At 33.5% G+C, this 14,697-nt stretch overlaps 1 protein-coding gene across 8 annotated transcripts in view; it reads left to right on the top strand.

Moving 5' to 3' along the window:
• The window catches only part of PBDC1 (polysaccharide biosynthesis domain containing 1), a 101,588-nt gene that overhangs the window by 12,538 nt on the left and 74,353 nt on the right, over positions 1 to 14,697 (top strand). For 4 of the 8 annotated variants that reach the window (XR_013761003.1, XR_013761004.1, XR_013761005.1 and 1 more), the window contains exon 9: positions 2,119 to 2,230. The gene's annotated coding sequence lies outside the window, so the exon portion shown is untranslated. Of the gene's footprint in view, positions 1 to 2,118; positions 4,717 to 14,697 lie in introns of those variants that run through there. The other 4 variants (XR_013761007.1, XR_013761008.1, XR_013761010.1 and 1 more) reach the window with 2 other exon arrangements.

Raw genomic sequence — 14,697 nt, 5'->3', positions numbered from 1 at the left:
TAGTTTTTATCAAATTATTGCTATAACTATGGCTAGATTAGGGCCACTAGTACAGGCAATTACCAATATTGAAAGAAAGAAACATTTCAGAGCACACGTTCAATGTCAATAATAGTAATGATTAGAAGTTTCATCTTACTATCAAGTGTTGTTTTATATGTGAAAGGTGGTGTAATCTTTTTTATTATGAGAGTAATTATGATGTGATCTCATTTTTTCAAGATAAATTAATTTCTAACCATAGATATAACAAAATCCATAGAATGTTTTGGGATTTTTCTCTTTCCACCTTTCTTTTCTAAGTTTAGTAGACATTGATTATGTAACCTTAAATTATCTAGCCTGAAATATAACAACAGGGAAGTACAACTAATTTTACACATGAAAAATTACAATAATCATTGACTCTGAGATCCCCATCAGTCAAGTTTCTGGGACTCTGACAATCCTCCTACCCTAAACCTGTCCTCTTCTTCTTAGAGTTCTAAGTTGGTTCACATTTCTCCTAAAGGGCCTTAAAGTTGTTTTCTATAGGCATTGCTCTCTACCACTTCATGGAATGCCCTTATATAATTATTGTTGTTGTCATGACCATTTCTGCCCCATTTATATAGTTATTATTACTACTGAGTATCTCATAAAAGGCCCAAACATGGCTACAAAAATCTTCTCTAACAATTACTATGCATGACCATTAAAAAAATTTTTTTTTCACTCATTCAGAACATTGAATGACTATGATGTGCAAGACCCTTGGGTTAGATCACTGAACTAAACAAGAGTTTCTTCCCTTATGGAGCCTGCATTTTAGTATGAAGAGACAGAATGAATAAGATTAGTAGGTTACGTATATGAACAAGTAGTAAGTTAAATGCTTGCCGCTATGGAAAAATGTAATACTGAACAAGCAGAGCAAGAAGAATCAACCTCTGGGGCATGGTGGTATATGCCTGTAATACCATAAACTTGGAAGACTGGCAGGATGATTGCAAATTCGAGGCCAGCCTAGGCAACTTGACAAGACCTTGCCTCAAAATAAAAAAAAATAAAATAAAAAGGGCTGGGAATATAGCTCGTGGTAAAGTGCCCCTCAGTTCAATCCCCAGTACCAAAAAAAGAAGAATCAAAAGCACCAAGGTGGCAATATAGACAGACTGCAGGCTATGATAGGGTGGCTCATCATCCATACATCAGAAGAGTATCCCATAGAAGAGGAAGCTCAAAGGCCCTGAGGTAGGAGAATGCCTGACATTTTTGTGTGACACTAAGAAGGCCACTTTGGTGAAAATGAACTGGAGAAGGACCAAGATAGGTAAGCAGCGAGGCTATTGCAGAAGACAGAGATGATAGTGTTTTAGTCTGTGATATTAACAGTAAAAGAGAAGTGATCAGTCTTAGAAGATACTTAGAATCTTGTAGTGTTTTTACCATTATTATATTTTACAATTTTAGTTTTTTTTTTTCAGTACTGGGGATAGAACCCAGGGCCTCACACATGCTAGGCAAGTGTTCTACCTCTAAGCTATATCCCCAGCCTTATTTTTTACAATTATAGGTTTGATTTATTTGAATAAAGAATTGAGGGCTGGGGATATAGCTCAGTTGGTAGAATGCTTGCCTCTACCTCTCAAGCACAAGGCCATGGGTTCAATCCCCAGCACTGAAAAGAAAAAGAATTGAGAAGTTTTACTTAATGTTCATCTGGGATTTAAAATCAGTGTGTTGTTATGTCATTTGTATTATTTATTGTTTTGTTATCCTGTATCAGTTTTTGGGTATTTTGTGAGGCTTTGCTCTGCCATCTAATAGATGAGCTGTTCTATAAATGTCCAGAAAATGTTTGAAAGATATAGAAAATGTTGAATAGAACATTTGCTGTATATGCATTAAATTAGGTGTGTGAATTACATTAATCTGAACCCCCATATGTTTATTCATTTTTTTGGTATACACATAACAAATTCAAGTTTTTTTTAAGTTTCTCATAATGGTACTTATTTTGTCAATTTTACCTTATTTTTCTAACTGATAGAGGTCAGAGAGGGGGTTTTGTCCTTTATTTCTATGTGATAAATTGTTGGAGACAGTGAATCATTTAATCTGCAATATATTTCACAGTCTAGGAAGAAGAAGGGAGCAGCCTGGTTTTTGTTTTTTTCTGGACAAAGTCTGAATACTATGTTGAAGATGGAATGTGGAGGAACTATGTCATGAAGAAGAACATAAACAGGTAAAATTAACAACACAGAGTGGAGCCATGGGGTTTTCCCAGAATTTGTACGTAAAATGATTCTTTACAGCAACATATATTGAGGAAAATTGTGTACAGGTATATTACTGATACATTTCTGGCACATAAAAATCCAATATTGATATTTCTTCCTTGTGACTTATACTGTATTTTTGTTTGTTTATTTGTTTGTTTTTTCTTTTGGTGCTGGGGTTTGAACCCAGGGTCACTTTACTCCTGAGCCTTAGACTTATCCCCAGCCCCCCTTTTTTAAAAATTTGAAACAGGGTTTCACTAAATTACTTAGGGCCTCCCTAAATTACTGTAGCTGACCTTGAACTTGCAATCCTCCTGCCTCAGCCTCCTGAGTCACTGGGATTACAGGCATCCATCACCTCCCAGCTTGGCTCATACTGTTTATGAATACACTTTAATAAGCCCTTATATGGGGCTAAATATGTGTTCTAGGTGCTTTAGAGATAACTTATTCCATTTTCAGAAAATCCTGTGACATGAGTACTTCATTAAGCCCCATTTTATAGATGAAGAAACTGAGGCACAGAGAAGTTAAGATAGTTACCTGAGAATAAGGATATACACCTGGCTTGTGACAATGCCAAGATTTGATTCCGTAAGTCTGGCTTTAGGGTCTATTCTCTTATCCACTGAGTAATACTGCACCTAGTTAAAAAATAAACTATATCAATATAAAATGAACACCTTTAGAAGTATGTTTTTGCCAGTTGTTTTTCTAGGAGGTTTATCTAAGGTGTAACTCAGTGGTAGTAGAGTGCTACCCTAGCATGTACAAGGCCCTGGGTTCAATACCCAGCACCACATAAAAAAGGAATTATTTTTCTAACATTCAGATATTCATATTGCTACCTCTACTTTCTGTTTGCACTTGCCTGGTATGTATTTATCATTTTTATTATTTCTAAGTTATTATGCTTTAGAAATTGTTCTTCTAAATAGGCAGACAGTGTTTTAGCCCTGTCAGAAGAAGTTTGTCTTTGTTTCCACATTTACACACACAGATTCATTCCAAGGAGTTTAATGTATAAATCAATCATTCATGTAGGTGAAAAATAAGGGAAATTTATCTCAGTTACATTTTGTGTTATCACTGATAGGTTTGATCATAGTCCTGTTGCCCCATTAAATATTTTTAATTTATTGTGCTTTCTAAATATTTTTCCTTTTCCACTTGTCTTCTGGATTCGAATTTATTGGAATAAACTTACAGTTTCTGTGCTTTTCTTTTTTCCTGTTTTGTTCGGAATTTATTATATTTGCTTCTGTTTTCTTTAAAGTTATATTCCTGTACCCATCTCCAGAATAAAATGATTATCTCTTAAGTATTTCCCAATATAAGATGAGACTTGTAGCATACTTTAACTTCATTTTTTTTTTTTTGTGGTGCTGGGGATTGAACTCAGGGCCTTGTGCTTGACAGGTAAGCACTCTACCAACTAAGCTATATCCCCAGCCCTAGCTGCATTTTTTATAAATCCCAGGTTTTTGCTCAAATTAGTGTTCAGGTCCAGGTTATTATTAGTCTTTGCATTATGTTTGTGTATTATTTTATAATCATATGAATAAAAACATTAAATTTTATTTATTTATTTATTCATTTATTTATACATACATATAAAGATTGACCCAGGGGCATTTTACCAGTGAGCCATATTTTTTATTTTTTATTTTGAGACAAGGTTCTGCTAAGTTGCTTAGGGCATCACTGAATTGCCGAGGCTGGTCTTGACCTTGCTATCCCTCCTGCCTTAGCTGCTGGGATTACAGGTATGCACCACTATTCCCAGCTGAAAAAAAAAACATTAAATTTTAGTTAACTTATTTTTGCTCTGCAAATTTTTAAAACCGTGTATCTATTAAGTTTGGAATACTTCAGATAAAAAATTTTAGCAAGGGTAAAATATACAGTTTTTGACTCCTTGCATGACTCCAAACTTTTGGTATTTTTGGTTGGCTGTGGAATAGGGACTAGAAATGGGTCCTATCAGAGAGTCCATGAGGCCCTCTCTGAATCTGTGAAGTCCTAATTAATAGAGGAGGAAACATTAACATTATTGCTGATTACTGGTACAGTTTTTTTCTAGGTGAAACAAGCTAAAGTCATAGGTAGTTATTCATGGAATGAAGAGATGCAAGTACCCATCCTTAGCCTGCCTAACCCTAGTAAGATTCAGTCACAGTATTTATAAATTGGGCATAAATATGACAGAATTTTTCATTCTGTTGATTCCAGAACTCATTGTACTTCTGGAAATTCCTGGGGTTGAAATTAGCATACTACCGATTATTCTAAGGCCAACGTTTGCCTCCAGACCCTGAAGATCAGTGGACTTCTTTGAGTTTCTCCTGCTTGCTTCATATTGACATTTTCCTTATATGAGATGAATTGCATTTTTAGTAAGCATTTCCCATAGTATAGGCTTATATTTATTCTAGCTCTTAAAAAGTCTTCAGATGGGCTGGGGAGATAGCTCAGTCAGTAGAGTGCTTGCCTTGCAAGCACAAAGCCCTGGGTTCGATCCCCAGCACTGCAACAAAAACAAAAACAAAAAAAGTCTTCAGATACTTAGGTCATGTCAAAGAGCTGAAAAAAAAATCACTGCAAATGTGTCCCACCCTGCTTTAAGTGAATCTAGAAATGGGGATAAAGACTGCAAGTTGAGGGCTGGTGCTGTAGCTCAGTGGTAGAGCACTTGCCTACCACATGTGAGGCCCTGGGTTCAATCCTCAACACCACATAAAAATAAATAAATAGAATAAAGGTATTGTGAAAATTATTTTTAAAAAGACTGCAAGTTGATAGATTATTTATTATATTTTATTAATATTCAACTATTTTATAATTAGTATTTCATTATATTTTTATTGATGAATGAAAAATACTATGTTGGTTCTGCCTCCCTGGTCAAAATGACTACTTGCCAGATAAATATTTATATTTTTAGACTTCATTATTTAAACTCTTATTATTAAGAAAAAATTTGAACCTGATTAGCTTTGGTTGAAAGAGAGCCCTTGTTAAGAATTGCAATAGTTTCTCCTTTATCCTTCATTTTGAAGTTCTTGGTTTTAATTATCTATGGTCAACTGTGATATAAAATTATTAAATATAAAGGTCCCAAAATAAATAATTCATTATACATTAAAAAAAATCTCATCTCACTAAATATCATTTTAGTTATTGTGGCCATCTGAACAGTGAAAGAATTGTGTACTCCACTAAAAATAGAAATTGTATATTGCAAATGGAATTGAAGGTAAAAGTTCTCACCATTTGGGTACCGGTATCATCACTATCTCAAATACAACTTCCCTGATTTATTTTAGTCTGAAAAGACAGCGGATTACAGTAGATGAAACAATATAGCCATTAACTTGGCTCCAATATAGCCATTTGGCTCTAATTAACTAATTAAAATGACTAAGTAGATGTTTGACAGATGTGACCTAACATATGCCGTGTATTCACTAATCTGTTTCTAATGAAAATTATTAGAACATAACAACTTAATGAAATAATCTTTTTATTGACATTTTCTCTTAAAAATTATTTTAATTGGCAATAAAAATTATACCTGTTTATGGTATACAATGTAATATTGTCAAATGGATATTCATTTTTTTTTGTTGAGAGCACTTAAAAATCACAGTAGTTTTCAGATATACAATATATAGTTATTAACTGTACTCATCATGAAGTCCAGTAAATAAATACATAAATAAGAAAAATCCTAACTAAAAATTTGTATCCTTTGACCACCTTCAATTCTATGTTAACTTGCCTATTAATTTCAGTGAGTCAGTGAATATCAAAAGCTCCTGTTAGAGTAAGATTTTAAGTAATAGAATTATGTTTTCACATAAAAGGAAAAGAAAATGCTAGAGCTATTTTTTTTGGCTTAACCAAGAAGCCACATTAGTATTGACACAAATCCAAAATCAGATAAAGCCACTTAAATATTATTATAAGACAATTTGTTACTTAAATACTCAAACAGAATTGTAAGTTATAATTTATGTATTATGAAATACAGCAATAATCTGATGTGCACTTATTTTTGAAATTCTTTGTAAAAGTAACAGTTCTATGGGGATGTGGCTCAGTGGTAGAGTACTTGCCTAACATGCACGAGGCTCTGGGTTCAATCCTCATTGCTGCAAAAAAAAAAAAGTCTTTGGAAAAAATTATTTGGAAAAATACACCAATGTCTATTTTATAATTACATAAAATTGAACAGGATTATATATTTTCAGAAGTATCCACAGTGGACAGAATGAAAAGTTGATACTTCAGTAAATCTTTTCTACTCACCACTTTATCAAAAGTAACTTTATGACCCAGTGTGGGCACTACTGTTTTGAAGCTTTGTGGAAGTAGAGACTGTTTTATCCTTCTTAATCTTTCTGGGATTTCTCCTATTATCAATAAGAGCTCCCAATTTTAAAAGTAAACACTGGAATCTCATTAACACTGAGAGAAAAGAGAAGGGATAAAGAACTGAAAAACTGCAAATGAAGGGTGAGAGAGGGAGCAGTAGAATTTTTAACAATGGAATATATGGCATTTATTATTGGTGCCCAATAAACATACCTGTATTTTAATTTATTGTCATATAAAAGGGAATCCAATAGTCTCTACCTGTTATAAAATTATGATTCTACGGAATGTGTCCCAAGTATACTTGCAATATCGTATATTTTGGGCCACTCTTTAAAATTTATTTCTCTTGCCCAAATGTCACACATTTAGTATTGGCTTATATAGCATCTTTATCATTCATATTGAAATTAGAACAACCATGACATATTACTACTGTGAGTTTATCCATGCAAATTATTTTGTGAGTTTAACCATGCAAATTATTAATTATACCATATAACATAAGTTTTATAAGTGGAATATAAAAATTTATACAACACTGAACAACCATCCACATACATTTTCTTATAACAGTTTATCTGGGTATCAAATCTCACAGCCTTTCTTTTATGTCAATTTTGATTTTATTCCTGTTAGTTTAGATCCTGTAACAAAGTAATAATTTTAAATATTTTTAAGGGAAAAAAAGAAAATGTTACTTGTCGGAGCTTGGGCTATCTGTACTTTCTTTTGTTATTATGAAATATACGTGCCTTTTGCTTGCGAGGCAGGCACTCTACCAGCTGAGCTATATCCCCACCCAAAATATACGTATCTTGAATCTTATCATTTTAACCATTTCAAACCACACAGTTCAGTGCTGCTAAATACATTCAAACTGCTTTGTAACTATCATAATCCATCTCCAGAACTTTTCCATTATCCTAAACTGAAACTCTGCCCACTAAGCAGTAACTCCCAATTTTATCCTTCGTTCAACAAGTAGTAATGACTATTCTGCTTTCTGTCTCTGTGAACCTGAAAATTCTAGGTATACCATACAGATTGAATCATATGATATTGCCTTCTTGCATCTGGATTATTTTACTTATCATAAAGTCTATAAGGTTTATCTATATTGTAAAGTATCAAGTGTCATTCCTTCTTAAAACTAAATATTGTTCCATCATCTGTATGTATGTGTGTATATACATAAATATATATCACATTTTGTTTACCATTTATCCATTGATGGGTATTTGGGTTATTTCCATATTTTGGCTATTGTGAATAATACTGCTAGGAATATTGGTATACAAAAACCTGTCTGCATCCTCCTCATCATTTGGATTTTGACCTATTAGAACATAGATATACTGATGCCTTATTGTTGTTTTAATTTGTAATTTCCTAATGACAAAAGATTTTGATCATCTTTTCACATGCGTATTTGCTATCTGTATTTTTTTTTTTTTTTTTTTTTTTTTGGTGAGGTGTCCAAGTATTTTACTAGATTTTAATCTGGTTCATGTTTTTATTGTTGAGTTAATGAATTAATTTTGCATTTGGATAATTCTTTTTCTGATATGTCATTTGCAAATATTTTCTTCTAACCAGTAGATTTTTCTCCCAGGCAGAGCAGTTGTACTTATTTTATTACTTTTTCTAGTGATTACCCTAAGATTCACAATACACTTTTACAAATAATCCAAATCCACTTTCAAAAAAAAACTACATGGCTTCAGGGGTCATGAAAGCACCTTATAATTTAAAAATGTGTGTGGTTTCTCCCTCTCATCGCATATATCATTGCTGTCATTCATTTAATTGATATAGTAGCTGTAATCATTGAATATATTTTTACTGTTATTATTTCAAACACTGTTTGCTTTATGTATTTTGATGTATCAGTGTTGGCTGCACATATATTTACAACTGTTAAATCTTCCTAATTAATATACCTATTTTATCATTATGTAATGATCCACTTTGTCTCTTAAGATAGTTATTGACCTAAAATTTATTTATTTATTTTTAAATTTTTTATTACAAAATTTTTTTTGTACATATATATAGGGTAATAATGTCTGTCTCATTCTACATCCTTCCCATCCCCACCACCCAACTCCCCTCACTCCCCTCTGCTTAATCCAAAGTTCCTGCATTCTTCCCTATCCTCCCTCCCCCACTGTGGATCAGCATCTGCTTATCAGAGAAAACATTTGGCCTTTGATTTTTGGGGATTGACTTGTTTGACTTAGCATGATATTCTCTAGTTTCATCTATTTACCTGAAAATGCCCTAATTTCATTCTTCCTTAAGACTGAGTAATATTCCATTTTCTTTATCCATTCATCTGTTGAAGGGCATCTAGGTTTGTCCCATAGTTTAGCTATTGTGAATTGAGCTGCAATAAACATCGATGTGGCTACATTACTGTAGTGTGCTGATTTTAAGTCCTTCGGGTATAAACCGAGGAGTGGGAGAGCTGGGTCGAATGGTGGTTCCATTTCAAGTTTTCTTAGGAATCTCCATACTGCTTTCCAAAGTGGTTATGCCAATCTGCAGTTCCATCAGCAATGTATGAGTGTACCTTTTCCCCCACATCTTCGTCAACACTTATTATTGCTTGTATTCTTGATAATTGGCATTCTGACTAGAGTCAGGTAAAATCTTAGAGTAGATCTAAAATATATTTAAACCCTCTATAAATATAGCTGTCCCTGCTCTCTTTTACTTATTGTTTGCATGTCATATCTTTTTGCATCCCTTCACTTTCAGACTACGTGTATCCTTAAATCTAAAATGAGTATATTAGAAACCATAGAGCTGGACCTTATTTTTTTCTTTTTTTCCACTTACTCTATATCTTTTTATTGGGGAGTTTAATTCATTCATGTTTAAAGTAATTATTGTTAGGGAAGGATTTACTATTGCCTTTTTGTTCATTTTATTTTCTGTCTTCTAGTTTTTGTTCTTTTCCTCTCCTGTTTTCCTTTGTGATGTGTTAGTTTTATAGTTATGTTTTGATTTTTTTCCTTTTTCAAAGAAGATATTACTATTATTATTATTTGGTACTAGGAATTGAACCCAGGGGCTTTCAACCACTGAACCATACATATCCTCAGCCCTTTTTTGTATTTTATTTAGAGACAGGGTCTCACTGAGTTGCTTAGGGCCTCACTAAGTTGCTAAGGTTGGCTTGGAACTCTTGATCCTCTTGCCTCAGCCTCCCAAGCTTCTAGGATTAAAGGTGTGCACCACCATGCCCAGCCAAGAGGATATTATTTTTAATCAACACATAGTAATTGTACCTATTTATGGGGTATGGTGACATTTCAAAACATGTATATAACATGTAAAGATCAGAGATCAGATCAAGGTAATTGGCATATTTATCACCTCAGACATTTATCATTTCTTTGTGTTGGGAATATTCAAAATCCTGGGGGCTGGGGAGATAGCTCAGTTGGTAGAGTACTTGCCTTATAAGCATAAGGCCCTGGGTTTGATCGCCAGCACCAAAAAAAAAAAAAAAAATATTCAAAATCCTCTTTGGTAGTTATTTTGAAACAATTGTTGTCAACTGTAGTTATTCTATTGTGCTGTAGAACATTAGAAGTTATTCCTCCTGTTCAACTATGCCCCTGTATTTTATTCTTTCTTTTGTGTATCATCTATAGTTAATTTCATTGTGATATAAGACTTTCATAAAACATCCTTTAACAGGATATTTTAGTATAACAACTTTTCTTCAATCTTATACAAGAGCTCTGGACTGTAACTTCTGTCCTCTACACGCTGTCTGTCCTTAATTTCACAACTTAGACCTTTTTGTATTGTATATATATTAACATTTTTGTAGTCAGAATAATTTCTTATTCTTTTATCTTATAAATTTTGTGAGAATAGTGATTTATAAAATGTTATCTGTTAGAACAGTTAAGAATAAGTAAAAAATATATTGGCAATACTTTATTGGGGTGATTCAATGCCAGTAGAGGATGACAGAGGATAAATGAAAAGAGTGAGCAAATGCAAGTAGGTGTTACTGGGCTTTCTGCAGTTTCTTTTTATTGTTGTATATATTTCAGTTGTACAACATGACCTTTGAAATACATATCCATAGTGAAATGATTATTCTAAGTAAGTGACTTAACATACTTAACATATATATCACTTTCCATATTTACCTCCTTTGTGGGTGGCAAAAGCACTAACATCTTTTAGCAAATTTTTAAAATCTATAGTCCTCCTACTGCATATTAGATCTCTAGATTTACTCATCTTACGTAGCTGCAAGTTAGTATCCCTTGACTAACACCACTCCAGTTCCTCTCCATCCCTCCCCTGGTAACCACTGTTTTACTCTGTTTCTAGGTATTTGACCTTTTATTTTTAAGAGTCTTTGTGTGTGTGTATCTGCATATAAGTAAGATCTTTCAGGATTTTTCTTTCTGGTGTGGCTTATTTCATTTAACACAGTTTCCTCCATGCTGTGACAAATGGCAGCATCCAGGATTTTTTTTTTTTTTTTTTGGCACAGTATGGTATATTGAACCAAGGGGCCTTCTACCACTGAGCTATATCCCAGCCCTTTTTATGTTTTTGAGACAGCATCTCACTAAGTTGACCAGGCTTGCCTCAAACTTGTGATCCTCCTGCCTTAGCCTTAGTAGTTCTTTGGGATTATAGGCGTGTGACACTGTGCCCACCTCTGGGTCTCCTATTTTCTTTAGCCATTCATTTGTTAATGGACATCTCAATTGTTTCCATATCTCAGCTATTGCAGACAATGCTGCAATGAACATGGGAGTGCATATAACTTTACAAGGTAATGGTTTCATTTCCTTTTGGTATGTATACAGAATAGGGATTGCTGTATCAATGGTAGTTCAATTCTTAATTTCTTCAGCACCCTCTATACTTTTCTTGTTTAGTCCTTATCTTTTAAGTTTATTTTAACTGATACATAAAAGAAAAGTTGTACATATTAGTGGGATTTCATGTGATATGTCAATACCTATATATAATGCGTAATATTTAAGCCAGGTTAAACATATCTGTATCAAATATTATCATTTATTTATGGTGAAAACATTCAAAATACTTCCTTCTTTTTGAAATGTACCTTGTATTACTATCTCTAGTGCACACCAGAACTTCTTACTTATATCTAACCGTACCTTAGTACCCATTGACCAACTTTGCCTGCTCATACTGCCCACTCTCTCTAGCTTTTTGTAAACCCATTCTATTCTCAACTTCTATGACATCAGATTCCACATATGAGTGAGATCATGTGATACTTGTGTTTCTGTGCCTGGCTTATTTTACTTAACATAATGATCACCAGCTCTATCTGTATTCTTGCAAATAACTGAATTTATTCTTTTTAAGTTTATTTTTAACTGATACATAAAAACATAAAAGTTGTACATATTAATGGGAGTACCATGTAATCTTTGATACATGTGTACATTGCATAAAGTTTAAATCAGGTTAAACATATCTCTTCAACATTTATCATTTCTTTACATTGAAAACTTTCTAAAGTCTTCTAGTTTTTTGAAATGTACAGTATGTTAATTATTAGTCACCATATTGTGTAATAGCACACCAATGCTTCTTGCCCCTATCTAACTGTAACTTAGTATGCATTGATCAACATTTCCCCACCCCATTCCCTACTGATGGCTTCTGGTAAGCACCATTCTACTTTCAATTTCTTTGAGATAAACTTTTTCAGATTCCACCTGTGAGTGAAATCATGTGATACTTGTCTTTTTGTGCATGACTTATTTCACTTAACATAATGATCTCTAGTTTGTCATTGTTGCAATTGACAGGGTTTTATTCTTTCTATGATTGAAAAGTATTCTTGTGGGTCTGGAGAGATAGCTCAGCTGGTAGAATGCTTGCCTCGCAAGCACAAAGCCCTGAGTTCAATCTCCAGTACCGCCAAAAAAAAAAAAGTATTCTTGTGTGTGTGTGTGTGTGTTTGTGTGTGTGTATATCACATATCACATTTTCTTTATCCATTAATCACTTGATGGGCGCTTATTTCCCTTTCTGCAATGACCATGGGAGTACAGATTTTTTCAAAATACTGATTTCATTTCCTATGGATATATACCCAGAAGTGGAATTGTTGGATCATATGGTAATTCTATTTTTAATTTTGAGAGTGATCCCATACTGTTTTTCATAACAGCTATACTTTACATTCCTAACAACAGTATACAAGGGAGGACTGTCCATACTTTTTTCCACAATGAATATACCAGACTTCATTTCTACCAAATGTACATAATGGTTCCCTTTTCTCTCCACCCTCACCAACACTTACTGTATCCAAAACATACAAATAATTCACAGAACTCAATAGCAACAACAACAGCAAACAAAAGTAACTTCTGAATATGTGTTCAAAGGAAACGAAATCAGTTCATTAGAAAATTCTCTACTCCTGTGTTCATTGTAATGTTATTCACAATAGCCTGGATATAGACACAGCCTAAGTGTCCATTGAGGGATGAAAAGATGAAGTAATGTGATATATATTCTCTTTTCTACTCCCTTCAAAGGGCACACAGTAAGCAAATTAGGTGCTTGTTCCCTAGAGAGCTCCACAATATTCTAGAGTATAGAATGTGTAACCTTTACTTAACACAACAGGTTTACAGGAGAAAGTAAGACATACATTCCTCTGTAAGAAGACTTATGTGTGTGGGAACCATGGAGGAAAATGAAATAGAATGCTGACCTGAAATAACATCAACCTCTACTAATCTTTTCTATAAAGAAAGCAAGACATTTATAAGAAAATTCCAAAGTAACAATAGAGTCATATAAAAAAAAAAGCACAGATAGCCTTAGGAAAACTTATTCACACATACAGTTCACATCTATAAGTTTTCCTTATCAGTTTTGAGCCATTTGCAAAATTTTTCCTAGCTGAGAGCTTTGTCCTTCTATGCTCTGCTTTTTGTCTTGCCACTGAAACCTCTGAATCTTCTGAGATGTCTTCCTGTATTCTTTCTTCCAATGTCCTAGTTTGTTTTTGCAATAATATAGTTTTCTCTTCTTACTTTGCTTCTTTCATAAATGAGAAAGGGGAGAGATTATTCCCTTTTAGTGAAGAGTTAAATGGGCAACTAAAGTAGCAGTTTTAAATTTCTTTCTTTTTTTTTTTTTTTTTTTTTTGATTTTTCTAGTTTTCCCCAAGACAGTCTTTGACCCAAGTTCTTCATTATTTTGTGGCCATCTCTTTTTTATGTCTGCTATTTTAGTGACATGGTGATTGAATGAGAAAGACTCTTGGAGGTAGAATCTTGGAGGAGACATGAAGTGGTCCTAGCTAGGCCATAAAGCATACAAATCTGTCATCAAAGAACATTCAATTCCCTAGTAGTGAAAAAAGTTGTGTCCCATCTCTCTTTTTAAAGAAATCCATGAATGAAGGGAAGCATCCTTTAAAATATCATCTTCCTCATTCCAGTTGTCAGCTGGAAAGAGATAGAATGGGAAAATGAGAGGCAGCGAGGTCAGAGGGAAAAAAAAAAGGAAGAGAAGGGTTCTGTGAAAGGAAAATTTCATTTTTTCCTTTTCTATTTTCTTGTCTTTCTGGCTATCCAAGTGATCTTAAACTTCTCTTGAAATAAGTTATCCCATAAATACCAGTCATTCATTTGCTTGAAATGAGATCCTTCCAGGAACTTCTTAAGATATGTTAAGTTATCCAAAGTAAAAACTGTCCTTTGGCTGCTATAATAATGAATTCTCATATTTTCTCATCCCAACCACAAGAGAGGTGTTTTAGCTCTTTAACAGAAAGATCTGCAAGTAACATTTCTGGTTTCCCATATTTTTTTTTCTTTCTCAAAACTAGTGGTGACTTGATGGTATTTTAGAGCTTACATTACTATATTTTTTCAAAAGTAAAATTTTAAATTTGCAGAGGGTGATTCATTAAGCTAGCCTTCCAAAAGAGCAGAGAACTAGAAGGGAGAGTTTTTATAATTCAGTTCTCTTCTCTGTTGTGTGGCCAACAAACTTCAGCTAGAATGCC

This window comes from Sciurus vulgaris (genome assembly GCF_902686455.1).
Source record: "Sciurus vulgaris genome assembly, chromosome: X".
Classification (NCBI taxonomy): domain Eukaryota; kingdom Metazoa; phylum Chordata; class Mammalia; order Rodentia; family Sciuridae; genus Sciurus; species Sciurus vulgaris.
The sequence above is the reverse complement of the archived record's forward strand: the minus strand, read 5'-3'. Positions and strand labels throughout refer to the sequence as shown.